Source organism: Vicugna pacos, unplaced genomic scaffold (genome assembly GCF_048564905.1).
Source record: "Vicugna pacos unplaced genomic scaffold, VicPac4 scaffold_19, whole genome shotgun sequence".
Lineage (NCBI taxonomy): Eukaryota > Metazoa > Chordata > Mammalia > Artiodactyla > Camelidae > Vicugna > Vicugna pacos.
The window spans coordinates 23657052-23675668 of record NW_027328740.1 but is presented as its reverse complement, the minus strand read 5'-3'; positions in this window follow the sequence as shown (position 1 = coordinate 23675668).

Here is an 18617-nt window from a genome sequence, read left to right as displayed (position 1 = left end):
GCAAATACTTGGTTTCGGAGCCCTAACCACACTTTCCCCCGCACTCCTGCCTAGGCTTTCCATCAGGGAAGACAAGCAAAGGGATTCAATTAGAACCCAGGCGCTGCTGTCACTTGGAGGAACTTCCCTGCACTCAGAATTCCAGAACACATTCTAAGGTGTGGGAGAGATGTGCAGCCCCACTCCACCCAGATGAATGGAGGAAAAGGTGTTCCGTTTAGGGAGAAGTCCTCTAAGTACTTCCTCAGTGGATCAGGGGGCACTCACTGCTACGTGGCCTCCAAGCCCAACCCCCAGCTTTCCCTCATGGCCTGGCCTAAAGGAACACTCAGTTAACAGAAGCTAAGGGATACTAATAGAACCCAGGTTCTGCTGTCAGTTTGAGGAACCTCCCCACACTCAGAATACCAGAACACTTCTTTGCGTGTGTGCTGGAGGTAGGGAAACAGTCAAAGCATCTTTTAGGGGGCACATTTATTCCATGATTATGGGTTGTATGTTAAAACCCCATATCCCATGGATAGGCTCTCGCTAATACTTGGTTTAGAGCCCAACCCCCACTTTCCCCCACTCTCCAGCCTAGGCATGCCATCAGGGAAGACAAGCTAAGGGATTCTATTAGAACCCAGGCGCTGCTGTCATTTTTAGGAGCCTCCCGACTATCAGGATACCTGAGCACGTCTCCGTGTGTGTGCTGGAGGTGGGGAAACAGATTCCACGCATCTTTATGGGGCACAGGTGTTCCAAGGTTGGGGAAGTAGTTTAAAACCCTCCACTACCCACAGAGATGCACTCGCTAATACTTGGCTTTAGAGCCCATCCCCCACCATCGCTTACTGCTAGGCCTAGGAAAACACTTAGGGAAGTCAAGCTAAGGGATTCTATTAAAACCCAGGTGCTGCTGTCTGTTGGAGGAACCTCCCCACACTCAGAACCCCAGAACACTTCTTCCTGTGTGTGCTGGGCGTGGGGAAATAGCACACGCATTTTTCAGGGGTCACAGTAATTCCCAAGTTGTGGGTTGTAGTTTAAACATCTGCACTGCCCATGGGGAGGCACACGCTAATACTTAGTTTTAGATCCCAAATCCCACTTTCAACCACACACTGGGCTAGGCAAACCATCGGGAAGACAAGCAAAGGGATTCTATTAAAACCAAGACGCTGATGTCAGTTGGAGGAACTACCCCACCCTCAGGATACTGGAACCCAACCTTGTGTGGTGGGGAGATTTGAAGCCCCACTCCACGCAGATGAATGGGTGCTCAGGTGTTTCCCTTTATGGAGAATTCATCTAAATACTTCCTCAGTTCTTCGGGGACACTCGCTAATATTTGGCCTCAAAGCCCAACCCCCAGGTTTCTCTCAGAGTCAGTCCTAGGGAAACACTCAGGGATTACAAGCTAAGGGATTCTATTAGAACCCAGCCGCTTCTGTCACCTGAAATTGCCAGCCCACACTCAGGATAGCAGAAAACTTCTTCATGTGTGTTCTTGTGGTGGGGATACAGAGCCCATGCTTTTTTCAAGGAGCACAGGTATTCCCATGTTGTGGGGTTTTGGTTAAAAACCTCCAAACCCCATGGAGAAGCACTCGCTAATACTTGGATTTAGAGCCCAACCCACCCTTCTCCAGCACTCCGTATCAGGCAACCAAACAAGGGAGACAAGTTAAGCGATTTTATAAGAACCAAGGCCCTGCTCTCAGTTGGAGGAGGCTGCCCACCCTCAGGATAACTGTGCAAGTGTTCGTGTGTGTGCTGGAGGTGTGGAAACAGACTCCACGGATCTTTATGGGGGCACAGTTGTTCCCAGGTTAGGGATGTAGTTTAAACACCTCCACAAACCATAGAGAGGTCATCGCAAATACTTGGTTTCGGAGCCCTAACCACACTTTCCCCCGCACTCCCGCCTAGGCTTTCCATCAGGGAAGACAAGCAAAGGGATTCAATTAGAACCCAGGCGCTGCTGTCACTTGGAGGATCTTCCCTGCACTCAGAATTCCAGAACACATTCTTAGGTGTGGGAGAGATGTGCAGCCCCACTGCACCCAGATGAATGGAGGAAAAGGTGTTCCGTTTAGGGAGAAGTCCTCTAAGTACTTCCTCAGTGGATCAGGGGGCACTCACTGCTTCTTGGCCTCCAAGCCCAACCCCCAGCTGTCCCTCATGGCCTGGCCTAAAGGAACACTCAGGGAACAGAAGCTAAGGGATACTAATAGAACCCAGGTGCTGCTGTCAGTTTGAGGAACCTCCCCACACTCAGAATACCAGAACACTTCTTCGCGTGTGTGCTGGATGTAGGGAAAAATTCAAAGCATCTTTCAGGGGGCACATTTATTCCATGGTTGTGGGTTGTAGGTTAAAAACCCACATCCCATGGATAGGCTCTCGCTAATACTTGGTTTAGAGCCCAACCCCCACTTTCCCCCACTCTCCAGCCTAGGCATGCCATCAGGGAAGACAAGCTAAGGGATTCCTTTAGAAGCCAGGCGCTGCTGTCATTTGGAGGAGCCTCCCCACAATCAGGATACCTGAGCACGTCTCCGTGTGTGTGCTGGAGGTGGGGAAACAGATTCCACGCATCTTTATGGGGCACAGGTGTTCCAAGGTTGGGGAAGTAGTTTAAAACCCTCCACTACCCACAGAGATGCACTCGCTAATACTTGGCTTTAGAGCCCATCCCCCACCATCGCTTACTGCTAGGCCTAGGAAAACACTTAGGGAAGTCAAGCTAAGGGATTCTATTAAAACCCAGGTGCTGCTGTCTGTTGGAGGAACCTCCCCACACTCAGAACCCCAGAACACTTCTTCCTGTGTGTGCTGGACGTGGGGAAACATAGCACACGCATTTTTCAGGAGTCACAGTAATTCCCAAGTTGTGGGTTGTAGTTTAAACATCTCCACTGCCCATGAGGAGGCACACGCTAATACTTAGTTTTAGATCCCAAATCCCACTTTCAACCACACACTGGCCTAGGCAAACCATCAGGGAAGACAAGCAAAGGGATTCTATTAAAACCAAGACGCTGATGTCAGTTGGAGGAACTACCCCTCCCTCAGGATACTGGAACCCAACCTTGTGTGGTGGGGAGATTTGAAGCCCCACTCCACGCAGATGAATGGGTGCTCAGGTGTTTCCCTTTATGGAGAATTCATCTAAATACTTCCTCAGTCCATCGGGGACACTCGCTACTATTTGGCCTCAAAGCCCAACCCCCAGGTTTCTCTCAGAGTCAGTCCTAGGGAAACACTCAGGGATTACAAGCTAAGGGATTCTATTAAAACCCAGCCGCTACTGTCACCTGAAATTGCCAGCCCACACTCAGGATAGCAGAAAACTTCTTCATGTGTGTTCTGGTGGTGGGGATACAGAGTCCATGCTTTTTTCAAGGAGCACAGGTATTCCCATGTTGTGGGGTTTTGGTTAATAACCTCCAAATCCCATGGAGAAGCACTCGCTAATACTTGGATTTAGAGCCCAACCCACCCTTTCTCCAGCACTCCGTATCAGGCAACCAAACAGGGTGGACAAGTTAAGCGATTTTATAAGAACCAAGGCCCTGCTCTCAGTTGGAGGAGGCTGCCCACTCTCAGGATAACTGTGCAAGTGTTCGTGTGTGTGCTGGAGGTGTGGAAACAGATTCCACGGATCTTTATGGGGGCACAGGTGTTCCCAGGTTAGGGATGTAGTTTAAACACCTCCACAAACCATAGAGAGGTCATCGCAAATACTTGGTTTCGGAGCCCTAACCACACTTTCCCCCGCACTCCCGCCTAGGCTTTCCATCAGGGAAGACAAGCAAAGGGATTCAATTAGAACCCAGGCGCTGCTGTCAGTTGGAGGAACTTCCCTGCACTCAGAATTCCAGAACACATTCTTAGGTGTGGGAGAGATGTGCAGCCCCACTCCACCCAGATGAATGGAGGAAAAGGTGTTCCGTTTAGGGAGAAGTCCTCTAAGTACTTCCTCAGTGGATCAGGGGGCACTCACTGCCACTTGGCTTCCAAGCCCAACCCCCAGCTTTCCCTCATGGCCTGGCCTAAAGGAACACTAAGGGAACAAATGCTAAGGGATAATAATAGAACCCAGGTGCTGCTGTCAGTTTGAGGAACCTCCCCACACTCAGAATACCAGAACACTTCTTCGCGTGTGTGCTGGATGTAGGGAAACAGTCAAAGCATCTTTCAGGGGGCACATTTATTCCATGGTTGTGGGTTGTAGGTTAAAAACCCACATCCCATGGATAGGCTCTCGCTAATACTTGGTTTAGAGCCCAACCCCCACTTTCCCCCACTCTCCAGCCTAGGCATGCCATCAGGGAAGACAAGCTAAGGGATTCTATTAGAACCCAGGCCCTGCTGTCATTTGGAGGAGCCTCCCGACTATCAGGATACCTGAGCACGTCTCCGTGTGTGTGCTGGAGGTGGGGAAACAGATTCCACGCATCTTTATGGGGCACAGGTGTTCCAAGGTTGGGGAAGTAGTTTAAAACCCTCCACTACCCACAGAGATGCACTCGCTAATACTTGGCTTTAGAGCCCATCCCCCACCATCGCTTACTGCTAGGCCTAGGAAAACACTTAGGGAAGTCAAGCTAAGGGATTCTATTACAACCCAGGTGCTGCTGTCTGTTGGAGGAACCTCCCCGCACTCAGAACCCCAGAACACTTCTTCCTGTGTGTGCTCTGTGTGGGGAAACAGCACACGCATTTTTCAGGGGTCACAGTATTTCCCAAGTTGTGGGTTGTAGTTTAAACATCTCCACTGCCCATGGGGAGGCACACGCTAATACTTAGTTTTAGATCCCAAATCCCACTTTCAACCACACACTGGCCTAGGCAAACCATCAGGGAAGACAAGCAAAGGGATTCTATTTAAACCAAGACGCTGATGTCAGTTGGAGGAACTACCCCACCCTCAGGATACTGGAACCCAACCTTGTGTGGTGGGGAGATTAGAAGCCCCACTCCACGCAGATGAATGAGGGCACAGGTGTTCCACATTAACGTGAAATCCTCTAAGTACTTCCTCAGTAAATCGGGGGGCACTCGTTGCTACTTGGACTTCAAACCCAACCCCCACTTTCCCCCATTCTCCAGCCTAGGCATGCCATCAAGTAAGACAAGCTAAGGGATTCTATTAGAACCCAGGCGCTGCTGTCAGTTGGAGGAGACTCCCCACACTCCGGATACATGAACAAGTCTTTGTGTGTGTGCTGTTGTTGGAGATACAGAGTCCACGCAACTTTATGGGGGCACAGGTGTTCCCAGGGAGGGAATGTACTTTAAAAACCTCCACTGCCCATAGAGAGGCACTCGCTATTACTTGGCTTTAGAGCCCAAACCCCATCTTCGCTCCCATCCCGTCCTTGGAAAACACTCAGGGAAGATAACCTAAGGGATCCTATTAGATCCCAGATGCTGCTGTCAGTGGGAGGTGCCTCCCCACATTCAGGATACTAGAATAATTCTTCATGTGTGTGCTGGAGGTGGGGAAACAGAGTCCACGCATTTTTCAAGGAGCACAGGTATTCCCAGGTTGTGGGATTTTGGTGAATAATTTGCTCTTCCCATGGAGAAGCACTCGCTAATACTTGGATTTAGAGCCCAACCAACCCTTTCTCCAGCACTCCGTATCAGGCAACCAAACAGGGTAGACAAGTTAAGCGATTATATAAGAACCAAGGCCCTGCTCTCAGTTGGAGGAGGCTGCCCACTCTCAGGATAACTGTGCAAGTGTTCGTGTGTGTGCTGGAGGTTTGGAAACAGACTCCACGGATCTTTATGGGGGCACAGGTGTTCCCAGGTTAGGGATGTAGTTTAAACACCTCCACAAACCATAGAGAGGTCATCGCAAATACTTGGTTTCGGAGCCCAAACCACACTGTCCCCCGCACTCCCGCCTAGGCTTTCCATCAGGGAAGACAAGCAAAGGGATTCAATTAGAACCCAGGCGCTGCTGTCAGTTGGAGGAACTTCCCTGCACTCAGAATTCCAGAACACATTCTTAGGTGTGGGAGAGATGTGCAGCCCCACTGCACCCAGATGAATGGAGGAAAAGGTGTTCCGTTTAGGGAGAAGTCCTCTAAGTACTTCCTCATTGGATCAGGGGGCACTCACTGCTACGTGGCCTCCAAGCCCAACCCCCAGCTTTCCCTCATGGCCTGGCCTAAAGGAACACTCAGGGAACAGAAGCTAAGGGATACTAATAGAACCCAGGTGCTGCTGTCTGTTAGAGGAACCTCCCCACACTCAGAACCCCAGAACACTTCTTCCTGTGTGTGCTGGACGTGGGGAAACATAGCACATGCATTTTTCAGGGGTCACAGTATTTCCCAAATTGTGGGTTGTAGTTTAAACATCTCCACTGCCCATGGGGAGGCACACGCTAATACTTAGTTTTAGATCCCAAATCCCACTTTCAACCACACACTGGCCTAGGCAAACCATCAGGGAAGACAAGCAAAGGAATTCTATTAAAATCAAGACGCTGATGTCAGTTGGAGGAACTACCCCACCCTCAGGATACTGGAACCCAACCTTGTGTGGTGGGGAGATTTGAAGCCCCACTCCACGCAGATGAATGGGTGCTCAGGTGTTTCCCTTTATGGAGAATTCATCTAAATACTTCCTCAGTCCATCGGGGACACTCGCTACTATTTGGCCTCAAAGCCCAACCCCCAGGTTTCTCTCAGAGTCAGTCCTAGGGAAACACTCAGGGATTACAAGCTAAGGGATTCTATTAGAACCCAGCCGCTTCTGTCACCTGAAATTGCCAGCCCACACTCAGGATATCAGAAAACTTCTTCATGTGTGTTCTGGTGGTGGGGATACAGAGCCCATGCTTTTTTCAAGGAGCACAGGTATTCCCATGTTGTGGGGTTTTGGTTAATAACCTCCAAATCCCATGGAGAAGCACTCGCTAATACTTGGATTTAGAGCCCAGCCCACCCTTTCTCCAGCACTCCGTATCAGGCAACCAAACAAGGTAGACAAGTTAAGCGATTTTATAAGAACCAAGGCCCTGCTCTCAGTTGGAGGAGGCTGCCCACTCTCAGGATAACTGTGCAAGTGTTCGTGTGTGTGCTGGAGGTGTGGAAACAGACTCCACGGATCTTTATGGGGGCACAGGTGTTCCCAGGTGAGGGAGGTAGTTTAAACACCTCCACAAACCATAGAGTGGTCATCGCAAATACTTGGTTTCGGAGCCCTAACCACACTTTCCCCGCACTCCCGCCTAGGCTTTCCATCAGGGAAGACAAGCAAAGGGATTCAATTAGAACCCAGGCGCTGCTGTCAGTTGGAGGAACTTCCCTGCACTCAGAATTCCAGAACACATTCTTAGGTGTGGGAGAGATGTGCAGCCCCACTCCACCCAGATGAATGGATTAAAAGGTGATCCGTTTAGGGAGAAGTCCTCTAAGTACTTCCTCAGTGGATCAGGGGGCACTCACTGCCACTTGGTCTCCAAGCCCAACCCCCAGCTTTCCCTCATGGCCTGGCCTAAAGGAACACTCAGGGAACAGAAGCTAAGGGATACTAATAGAACCCAGGTGCTGCTGTCAGTTTGAGGAACCTCCCCACACTCAGAATACCAGAACACTTCTTCGCGTGTGTGCTGGATGTAGGGAAACAGTCAAAGCATCTTTCAGGGGGCACATTTATTCCATGGTTGTGGGTTGTAGGTTAAAAACCCACATCCCATGGATAGGCTCTCGCTAATACTTGGTTTAGAGCCCAACCCACACTTTCCCCCACTCTCCAGCCTAGGCATGCCATCAGGGAAGACAAGCTAAGGGATTCCTTTAGAAGCCAGGCGCTGCTGTAATTTGGAGGAGCCTCCCCACAATCAGGATACCTGAGCACGTCTCCGTCTGTGTGCTGGAGGTGGGGAAAGAGACTCCACGCATCTTTATGGGGCACAGGTGTTCCAAGGTTGGGGAAGTAGTTTAAAACACTCCACTACTCATAGAGATGCACTCGCTAATACTTGGCTTTAGAGCCCATCCCCCACCATCGCTTACTGCTAGGCCTAGGAAAACACTTAGGGAAGTCAAGCTAAGGGATTCTATTAAAACCCAGGTGCTGCTGTCTGTTGGAGGAACCTCCCCTCACTCAGAACCCCAGAACACTTCTTCCTGTGTGTGCTCTGCGTGGGGAAACAGCACACGCATTTTTCAGGAGTCACAGTAATTCCCAAGTTGTGGGTTGTAGTTTAAACATCTCCACTGCCCATGAGGAGGCACACGCTAATACTTAGTTTTAGATCCCAAATCCCACTTTCAACCACACACTGGCCTAGGCAAACCATCAGGGAAGACAAGCAAAGGGATTCTATTCAAACCAAGACGCTGATGTCAGTTGGAGGAACTACCCCACCCTCAGGATACTGGAACCCAACCTTGCGTGGTGGGGAGATTTGAAGCCCCACTCCACGCAGATGAATGGGTGCTCAGGTGTTTCCCTTTATGGAGAATTCATCTAAATACTTCCTCAGTCCATCGGGGACACTCGCTACTATTTGGCCTCAAAGCCCAACCCCCAGGTTTCTCTCAGAGTCAGTCCTAGGGAAACACTCAGGGATTACAAGCTAAGGGATTCTATTAGAACCCAGCCGCTTCTGTCACCTGAAATTACCAGCCCACACTCAGGATAGCAGAAAACTTCTTCATGTGTGTTCTGGTGGTGGGGATACAGAGTCCACGCTTTTTTCAAGGAGCACAGGTATTCCCATGTTGTGGGCTTTTGGTTAATAACCTCCAAATCCCATGGAGAAGCACTCGCTAATACTTGGATTTAGAGCCCAACCCACCCTTTCCCCAGCACTCCGTATCAGGCAACCAAACAGGGTAGACAAGTTAAGCGATTTTATAAGAACCAAGGCCCTGCTCTCAGTTGGAGGAGGCTGCCCACTCTCAGGATAACTGTGCAAGTGTTCGTGTGTGTGCTGGATGTGTGGAAACAGACTCCACGGATCTTTATGGGGGCACAGGTGTTCCCAGGTTAGGGATGTAGTTTAAACACCTCCACAAACCATAGAGAGGTCATCGCAAATACTTGGTTTCGGAGCCCAAACCACACTGTCCCCCGCACTCCCGCCTAGGCTTTCCATCAGGGAAGACAAGCAAAGGGATTCAATTAGAACCCAGGCGCTGCTGTCAGTTGGAGGAACTTCCCTGCACTCAGAATTCCAGAACACATTCTTAGGTGTGGGAGAGATGTGCAGCCCCACTCCACCCAGATGAATGGAGGAAAAGGTGTTCCGTTTAGGGAGAAGTCCTCTAAGTACTTCCTCAGAGGATCAGGGGGCACTCACTGCTACGTGGCCTCCAAGCCCAAACCCCAGCTTTCCCTCATGGCCTGGCCTAAAGGAACACTCAGGGAACAGAAGCTAAGGGGTACTAATAGAACCCAGGTGCTGCTGTCAGTTTGAGGAACCTCCCCACACTCAGAATACCAGAACACTTCTTCGCGTGTGTGCTGGATGTAGGGAAACAGTCAAAGCATCTTTCAGGGGGCACATTTATTCCATGGTTGTGGGTTGTAGGTTAAAAACCCACATCCCATGGATAGGCTCTCGCTAATACTCTGTTTAGAGCCCAACCCCCACTTTCCCTCACTCTCCAGCCTAGGCATGCCATCAGGCAAGACAAGCTAAGGGATTCCTTTAGAAGCCAGGCGCTGCTGTCATTTGGAGGAGCCTCCCCACAATCAGGATACCTGAGCACGTCTCCGTGTGTGTGCTGGAGGTGGGGAAACAGATTCCACGCATCTTTATGGGGCACAGGTGTTCCAAGGTTGGGGAAGTAGTTTAAAACCCTCCACTACCCACAGAGATGCACTCGCTAATACTTGGCTTTAGAGCCCATCCCCCACCATCGCTTACTGCTAGGCCTAGGAAAACACTTAGGGAAGTCAAGCTAAGGGATTCTATTAAAACCCAGGTGCTGCTGTCTGTTGGAGGAACCTCCCCACACTCAGAACCCCAGAACACTTCTTCCTGTGTGTGCTCTGTGTGGGGAAACATAGCGCATGCATTTTTCAGGGGTCACAGTATTTCCCAAGTTGTGGGTTGTAGTTTAAACATCTCCACTACCCATGGGGAGGCACACGCTAATACTTAGTTTTAGATCCCAAATCCCACTTTCAACCACACACTGGCCAAGGCAAACCATCAGGGAAGACAAGCAAAGGGATTCTATTAAAACCAAGACGCTGATGTCAGTTGGAGGAACTACCCCACCCTCAGGATACTGGAACCCAACCTTGTGTGGTGGGGAGATTTGAAGCCCCACACCACGCAGATGAATGGGTGCTCAGGTGTTTCCCTTTATGGAGAATTCATCTAAATACTTCCTCAGTCCATCGGGGACACTCACTACTATTTGGCCTCAAAGCCCAACCCCCAGGTTTCTCTCAGAGTCAGTCCTAGGGAAACACTCAGGGATTACAAGCTAAGGGATTCTATTAGAACCCAGCCGCTTCTGTCACCTGAAATTGCCAGCCCACACTCAGGATAACAGAAAACTTCTTCATGTGTGTTCTGGTGGTGGGGATACAGAGCCCATGCTTTTTTCAAGGAGCACAGGTATTCCCATGTTGTGGGGTTTTGTTTAATAACCTCCAAATCCCATGGAGAAGCACTCGCTAATACTTGGATTTAGAGCCCAACCCACCCTTTCCCCAGCACTCCGTATCAGGCAACCAAACAGGGTAGACAAGTTAAGCGATTTTATAAGAACCAAGGCCCTGCTCTCAGTTGGAGGAGGCTGCCCACTCTCAGGATAACTGTGCAAGTGTTCGTGTGTGTGCTGGAGGTGTGGAAACAGACTCCACGGATCTTTATGGGGGCACAGGTGTTCCCAGGTGAGGGAGGAAGTTTAAACACCTCCACAAACCATAGAGTGGTCATCGCAAATACTTGGTTTCGGAGCCCTAACCACACTTTCCCCCGCACTCCCGCCTAGGCTTTCCATCAGGGAAGACAAGCAAAGGGATTCAATTAGAACCCAGGCGCTGCTGTCAGTTGGAGGAACTTCCCTGCACTCAGAATTCCAGAACACATTCTTAGGTGTGGGAGAGTTGTGCAGCCCCACTCCACCCAGATGAATGGATTAAAAGGTGATCCGTTTAGGGAGAAGTCCTCTAAGTACTTCCTCAGTGGATCAGGGGGCACTCACTGCCACTTGGTCTCCAAGCCCAACCCCCAGCTTTCCCTCATGGCCTGGCCTAAAGGAACACTCAGGGAACAGAAGCTAAGGGATACTAATAGAACCCAGGTGCTGCTGTCAGTTTGAGGAACCTCCCCACACTCAGAATACTAGAACACTTTTTCGCGTGTGTGCTGGATGTAGGGAAACAGTCAAAGCATCTTTCAGGGGGCACATTTATTCCATGGTTGTGGGTTGTAGGTTAAAAACCCACATCCCATGGATAGGCTCTCGGTAATACTTGGTTTAGAGCCCAACCCACACTTTCCCCCACTCTCCAGCCTAGGCATGCCATCAGGGAAGACAAGCTAAGGGATCCCTTTAGAAGCCAGGCGCTGCTGTCATTTGGAGGAGCCTCCCCACAATCAGGATACCTGAGCACGTCTCCGTGTGTGTGCTGGAGGTGGGGAAACAGATTCCACGCATCTTTATGGGGCACAGGTGTTCCAAGGTTGGGGAAGTAGTTTAAAACCCTCCACTACTCACAGAGATGCACTCGCTAATACTTGGCTTTAGAGCCCATCCCCCACCATCGCTTACTGCTAGGCCTAGAAAAACACTTGGGGAATTCAAGCTAAGGGATTCTATTAAAACCCAGGTGCTGCTGTCTGTTGGAGGAACCTCCCCACACTCAGAACCCCAGAACACTTCTTCCTGTGTGTGCTGGACGTGGGGAAACATAGCACATGCATTTTTCAGGGGTCACAGTAATTCCCAAGTTGTGGGTTGTAGTTTAAACATCTCCACTGCCCATGGGGAGGCACACGCTAATACTTAGTTTTAGATCCCAAATCCCACTTTCAACCACACACTGGCCTAGGCAAACCATCAGGGAAGACAAGCAAAGGGATTCTATTAAAACCAAGACGCTGATGTCAGTTGGAGGAACTACCCCACCCTCAGGATACTGGAACCCAACCTTGTGTGGTGGGGAGATTTGAAGCCCCACTCCACACAGATGAATGGGGGCACAGGTGTTCCACATTAACGTGAAATCCTCTAAGTACTTCCTCAGTAAATCAGGGGGCACTCGTTGCTACTTGGACTTCAAACCCAACCCCCACGTTCCCCCATTCTCCAGCCTAGGCATGCCATCAGGTAAGACAACCTAAGGGATTCTATTAGAACCCAGGCGCTGCTGTCAGTTGGAGGAGACTCCCCACACTCAGGATTCATGAACAAGTCTTTGTGTGTGTGCTGTTGTTGGAGATACATAGTCCACGCAACTTTATGGGGTCACAGGTGTTCCCAGGGAGGGAATGTACTTTAAAAACCTCCACTGCCCATAGAGAGGCACTCGCTATTACTTGGCTTTAGAGCCCAAACCCCATCTTTGCTCCCATCCCGTCCTTGGAAAACACTCAGGGAAGATTACCTAAGGGATCCTATTAGATTCCAGAAGCTGCTGTCAGTGGGAGGTGCCTCCCCACACTCAGGATACTAGAATAATTCTTCATGTGTGTGCTGGAGGTGGGGAAACAGAGTCCACGCATTTTTCAAGGAGCACAGGTATTCCCAGGTTGTGGGATTTTGGTGAATAATTTCCTCTTCCCATGGAGAAGCACTCGCTAATACTTGGATTTACAGCCCAACCCCCAATTTCCCCCACACACCGCCCTTGTCAAGCCATCACAGAAGACAAGTAAATGTATTGTATTAAAACCCAGGCGCTACTGTTAGATGGAGGAACCTCCCTACACTCAAAACATCTGAGCCAGATATCGTGTGTGTGCTGGAGGAGGGAAAATGAGTCCACACATCTTTATGGGGGCACAGGTATTCCCAGGTTGGGGATGTTCTTTAACCACCTCCACTGCCAAAAGATAGGAACTCGCTAATACTAGGTTTTAGAGCACAACCCAAACATCGCTCAAAACCCGGCCAAGGAAAATACTCAGGGAAGTCAATCTAATGGATCCAATTAGATCCCAGGTGCTATTGTCAGTTGCAGGAGCCTCCCCACACTCAGGATACCAGAAAACGTCGTGTGTGTGCTGGAGGTGGGGAAACAAAGAACACGCATTTTTCAGGGGTCACAGTAATTCCCAAGTTGTGGGTTGTAGTTTAAACATCTCCACTACCCATGGAGAGGTTCACGCTGATACTTAGTTTTAGAGCCCAATTCCCACTTTCAACCACACACTGGCCTAGGCAAACCATCAGGGAAGACAAGCAATGGGATTCTATTAAAACCAAGATGCTGATGTCAGTTGGAGGAAATACCAAACCCTCAGGATACTGGAACCCAACCTTGTGTGGTGGGGAGGTTTGAAGCCCCACTCCACGCAGATGAATGGGTGCTGAGGTGTTTCCCTTTATGGAGAATTCATCTAAATACTTCCTCAGTCCATCGGGGGGCACTCGCTACTATTTGTCCTCAAAGGCCAACCCCCAGGTTTCTCTCAGAGCCAGTCCTAAGTAAATACTCAGGGATTACTAGCAAAGGGTTTCTATTAGAACCCAGCCGCTTCTGTCACCTGAAAGTGCCAGCCCACACTCAGGATACCAGAACACTTCTGCATGTGTATTCTGGGGGTGGGGATACAGAGTCCACGCAATTTCCAAGGAGCACAGGTATTCCCATGTTGTGGGTTTTTGCTTAATAGCCTCCAAATCCCATGGAGAAGCACTCGCTAATACTTGGATTTAGAGCCCAACCCACCCTTTCTCCAGCACTCCGTATCAGGCAAGCAAACAGGGTAGACAAGTTAAGCGATTATATAAGAACCAAGGCCCTGCTCTCAGTTGGAGGAGGCTGCCCACTCTCAGGATAACTGTGGAAGTGTTCGTGTGTGGGCTGGAGGTGTGGAAACAGACTCCACGGATCTTTATGGGGGTACAGGTTTTCCCAGGTTAGGGATGTAGTTTAAACACCTCCACAAACCATAGAGAGGTCATCGCAAATACTTGGTTTCGGAGCCCAAACCACACTTTCCCCCGCACTCCCGTTTAGACTATCCATCAGGGAAGACAAGCAAAGGGATTCAATTAGAACCCAGGCGCTGCTGTAAGTTGAAGGAACTTCCCTGCACTCAGAATTCCAGAACACTTTCTTAGGTATGGGAGAGATGTGCAGCCCCACTCCACCCAGATGAATGGAGGAAAAGGTGTTCCGTTTAGGGAGAAGTCCTCTAATTATTTCCTCAATGGATCAGAGGGCATTCACTGCAACTTGGCCTCCAAGCCCAACCCCCAGCTTTCCCTCATGGCCTGGAATAAAGGAACACTCAGGGAACAGAAGCTAAGGGATACAAATAGAACCCAGGAGCTGCTGTCAGTTTGAGGATCCTCCCCAAACTCAGAATTCCAGAGCAATACTTCGTGTGTGTGCTGGATGTAGGGAAAGGGTCAAAGCATTCTTCAGGGGGCACATTTATTCCATGGTTGTGGGTTGTAGGTTAAAAACCCACATCCCATGTATAGGCTATCGCTAATACTTGGTTAGAGCCCAACCCCCTCTTTCCCCCGCTCTCCAGCCTAGGCATGCCATCAGGGAAGACAAGCTAAGGGATTCTATTAGAACCCAGGCGCTGCTGTCATTTGGAGGAGCCTCCCCACAATCAGGATACCTGAGCACGTCTCCGTGTGTGTGCTGGAGGTGGGGAAACAGATTCCACCCATCTTTATGGGGCACAGGTGTTCCAAGGTTGGGGAAGTTGTTTAAAACCCTCCACTGCCCACAGAGATGCACTCGCTAATACTTGGCTTTAGAGCCCATCCCCCACCATCGCTTACTGCTAGGCCTAGGAAAACAATTAGGGAAGTCAAGCTAAGGGATTCTATTAAAACCCAGGTACTGCTGTTTGTTGGAGGAACCTCCCCACACTCAGAACCCCAGAAGAATTCTTCCTGTGTGTGCTGGAGTTGGGGAAACATAGCACACGCATTTTTCAGGGGGCACAGTTATTCCACGGTTTTGGGTTGTAGGTCAAACTCCCATATCCCATGGATAGGCTCTCGCTAATACTTGGTTTAGAGCCAAATCCCAACTTTCCCCTGCACACCGGCCTTTTCAATCCATCATGGAAGACAAGTTAAGGTATTGTATTAGAACCCAGGCGCTGCTGTTAGTGGGAAGAACCTCCCCACACTCAAGACATCTGAACCCAATGCCGTGTGTGTGCTGGAGGAGGGAAACAGAGTCCACGCATCTTTCTGGGGGCACAGGTTTTCCCAGTTTGGGGATGTATTTAAACACTTCCACTGCTCATAGAGAGGCACTCGCTGTTACTTTGGTTTACTGTCCAACCACACCTTCGCTCACAGCCCGGCCTATGGAAACACTCAGGGTAGTCAAGCCACGTGATTCTATTAGATCCCAGGTGCTGCTGTCAGTTGGAGGAGCCTCCCCACACTCAGGATACCAGAAAAGTTCTTCATGTGTGTCCTGGAGGTGGGGAAACAAAGTCCACGTTTATTTATTGGATCACAGGTTTTCCCAGGTTGGGGATATAGGTAAACATTTCCACTGCTCATAGAGAGGCACTCGCTATTACATTGGTTTAGTGCCCAACCCCACCTTAACTCACATCGTGGCCAAAGGAAACAATCAGGGATGTCAATCCAAAAGATTCTATTAGATCCCAGGTGCTGCCATCAGTTTGAGAAGCCTCCCCACATTTAGGATAGCCGAATAGTTCTCCTTGTGTGTGCTGGAGTTGGGGAAACAGATCTACACATCTTGCAAGGGGCACAGGTATTCACAGGTTGTGGATTGCACTTTAAATTCCTCCACATCCCGTGGAGAGGCACTCGATTGTACTTGTTTGTCGAGGCTGAACCCCACATTCCCCCGCACTCTGGCATAGACAAGTCATCAGGGAAGGCAAACTTAGGGATTGTATTAGAACCCAGTCGCTGTTGTCAGTTGGAGAATCTTCCCCACACTCAGGATCCGGAATCCACCCTTTAGTGTGGGGGATGTGTGGAGACCCACCCCACGCAGAAGAATGGGGGCACAGGTGTTCCACGTTAGGGAGAATTCCTCAAAATATTTCCTCAGTCCATTGGAGGCACTCGATGCTACTTGGCCTCCAATCCCAAACCCCAGCTTTCCCTCGCAGTCCGGCGTAGGGAAACACACAGAAAATACAAGCTAAGGGGTTTTATTGGAACCCAGGCACTGCTGTCATTTGGAAGATCTTCCCCACTCTCAGGATACCTGAACACATTTTCGTGTGTGTGCTGGAGGTGGTGAAAGTGTGTCCACGCATCTTCATGAGGGCACAGGTGTTCCCAGGTTTGGATGTAGTTTAAACACCTCCACTGAACATAGAGAGGCACACGCTAATACTTGGCTTTAGAGCCCAACCCCCACCTAGGCTCAGAGCCCGGCCTAGGGAAACACTGAAGGATGTCAAACATAGGGATTATATTAGATCCCAGGTGCTGCTGTCAGTTGGAGGAGTCTCCCCACACTCAGGATACCAGAACACCACATCGTGTGTGTGCTGAAGGTGGGGAAACAATGTCCTTGCACCTTTCATGGGGCACAGGTATGCCCAAATATTTGGTTGCAGGTTAAACCACCTCAAATCCCGTGGAGAGGCACTCAATAATACTTGGTTTTAGAGCCCAACCCTCACATTCCCCCGCACTCCCGCCTAGGCTAGCCATCAGTGAAGACAAGTTAATGGATTCGAGTAGAACCCAAGCCCTGCTGTCAGTTGTAGGTGCCTCCCCACACTCAGGAAACCTCAACCCGTCTTTGTGTGTGTGCTGGAGTTGGGGAAACAGAGTCGACGCATTTTTGGGGGGGCACAGTTGTTCCAAGTTTGGGGATGTATTTTAAACACCTCCACTGCCCAGAGAGAGGCACTCGCTATTACTAGTCTTTAGTGCCCAACACCCAACTTCGCTCACAGCCTGGCCAATGGAAACACTCAGGGAAAGCAAGCCAAATGATATTATAAGTTCCCAGTTGCTGCTGTCATTTGGAGGTGCCTACCCACACTCAGTATACCAGAACTATTCTTCGTGGGTGTGCTGGAGGTGGGGAAAGAGAGACCACGCATTTATATGGGGGGCAGGTGTTTAAAGGTTAGGGATGTAGTTTTAAAAACCTCCATGCCCATAGAGAGGCACTCGCTAAAACCTAGCTATCGAGACCAAACCCCACATTACATCAAAGCCTGGCCTATGTAAACACTCAGGGAACACAAGCTAAGGGATTCTAATATATCCTAGGTGCTGCTGTAAATTGGAGTAGCCTCCCCATGCTCAGGATTCCAGAAAACTTCTTCGTGTGTGTGCTGTGGTGGAGAAACAGTGTCCACGCATATTCCAGGGGGCAAAGGTATTCCCTTGTTGGGGGTTGTTGGTTAAACACCTCAACTTCCCATGGAGAGGCACTCACTAATACTTGGGTTTAGAGCCCAAATCACACTTTGAACCGCACTCCAGCTTATGCAATCCATCAGGGAAGAGAAGCTTAAGGATTCTACTAGAACACTGGCACTGCTCTCAGTTGGAGGAACTTTCCCACTCTCAGAATTCCGGAAGCCAACCTTGTGTGGCGGGGAGATGTGGAGCCACAATCCAAGTAGATGAATGGGGTCACACTTGTTTCCCATTAGGGAGCAGATTTCTAAATAATTCCATATGCCATCGGGGGGCAGTTGCTGCTACTTGGCCTCCAAGCCAAACTCCCAGATTTCCCTCTCAGCCCGGCATAGGGAAACACTCAAGGAATACAAGCTAAGGGATTCTATTAGAACCCAGGCGCTGCTGTCATTTGGAGGATCCTCCCCAAAATCAGGATACCTGAGCACGTCTCCGTGTGTGTGCTGGAGGTGGGGAATCAGAGTCCACGCATCTTTATGGGGCACAGGTGTTCCAAGGTTGGGGAAGAAATTTCAAATCCTCCACTGCCCACAAAGATGCACTCGCTTATTCTTGGCTTTAGAGCCCATTCCCCACCATCGCTCACTGCTAGGTCTAGGAAAAAACTTAGGGAACTCAAGCTGAGTTATTCTATTAGAACGCAGGCGCTGCTGTCAGTTGGAGGATCTTCCACACACTCAGGATTCCGGATCCCATTCTTGTGTGTGGGGGGGAGTTGTGCAGCCCCACTCCACCCAGATGAATGGGTACAAAGTTGTTCCCTTTAGGGAGAAGTCCTCTAAGTACTTCCTCAATCAATCAGGGGGGATTCAATGCTACTTGACCTCGAAGCCCAACCTCCAGCTTTCCCTCACATCCCGGATCAGGGAAACACTCATATTACAAGCTAAAGGATTCTATTATAACCCAGGCGCTGCTGTCAGTTGGAGGAGGCTGCCAACTCTCAGGATAACTGTGCAAGTGTTAATGTGTTTGCTGGAGGTATTGAAACAGACTCCACGGATCTTTATGGGGGCACATGTGTTCCCAGGTTAGGGATGTATTTAAAACACCTCCACTAACCAC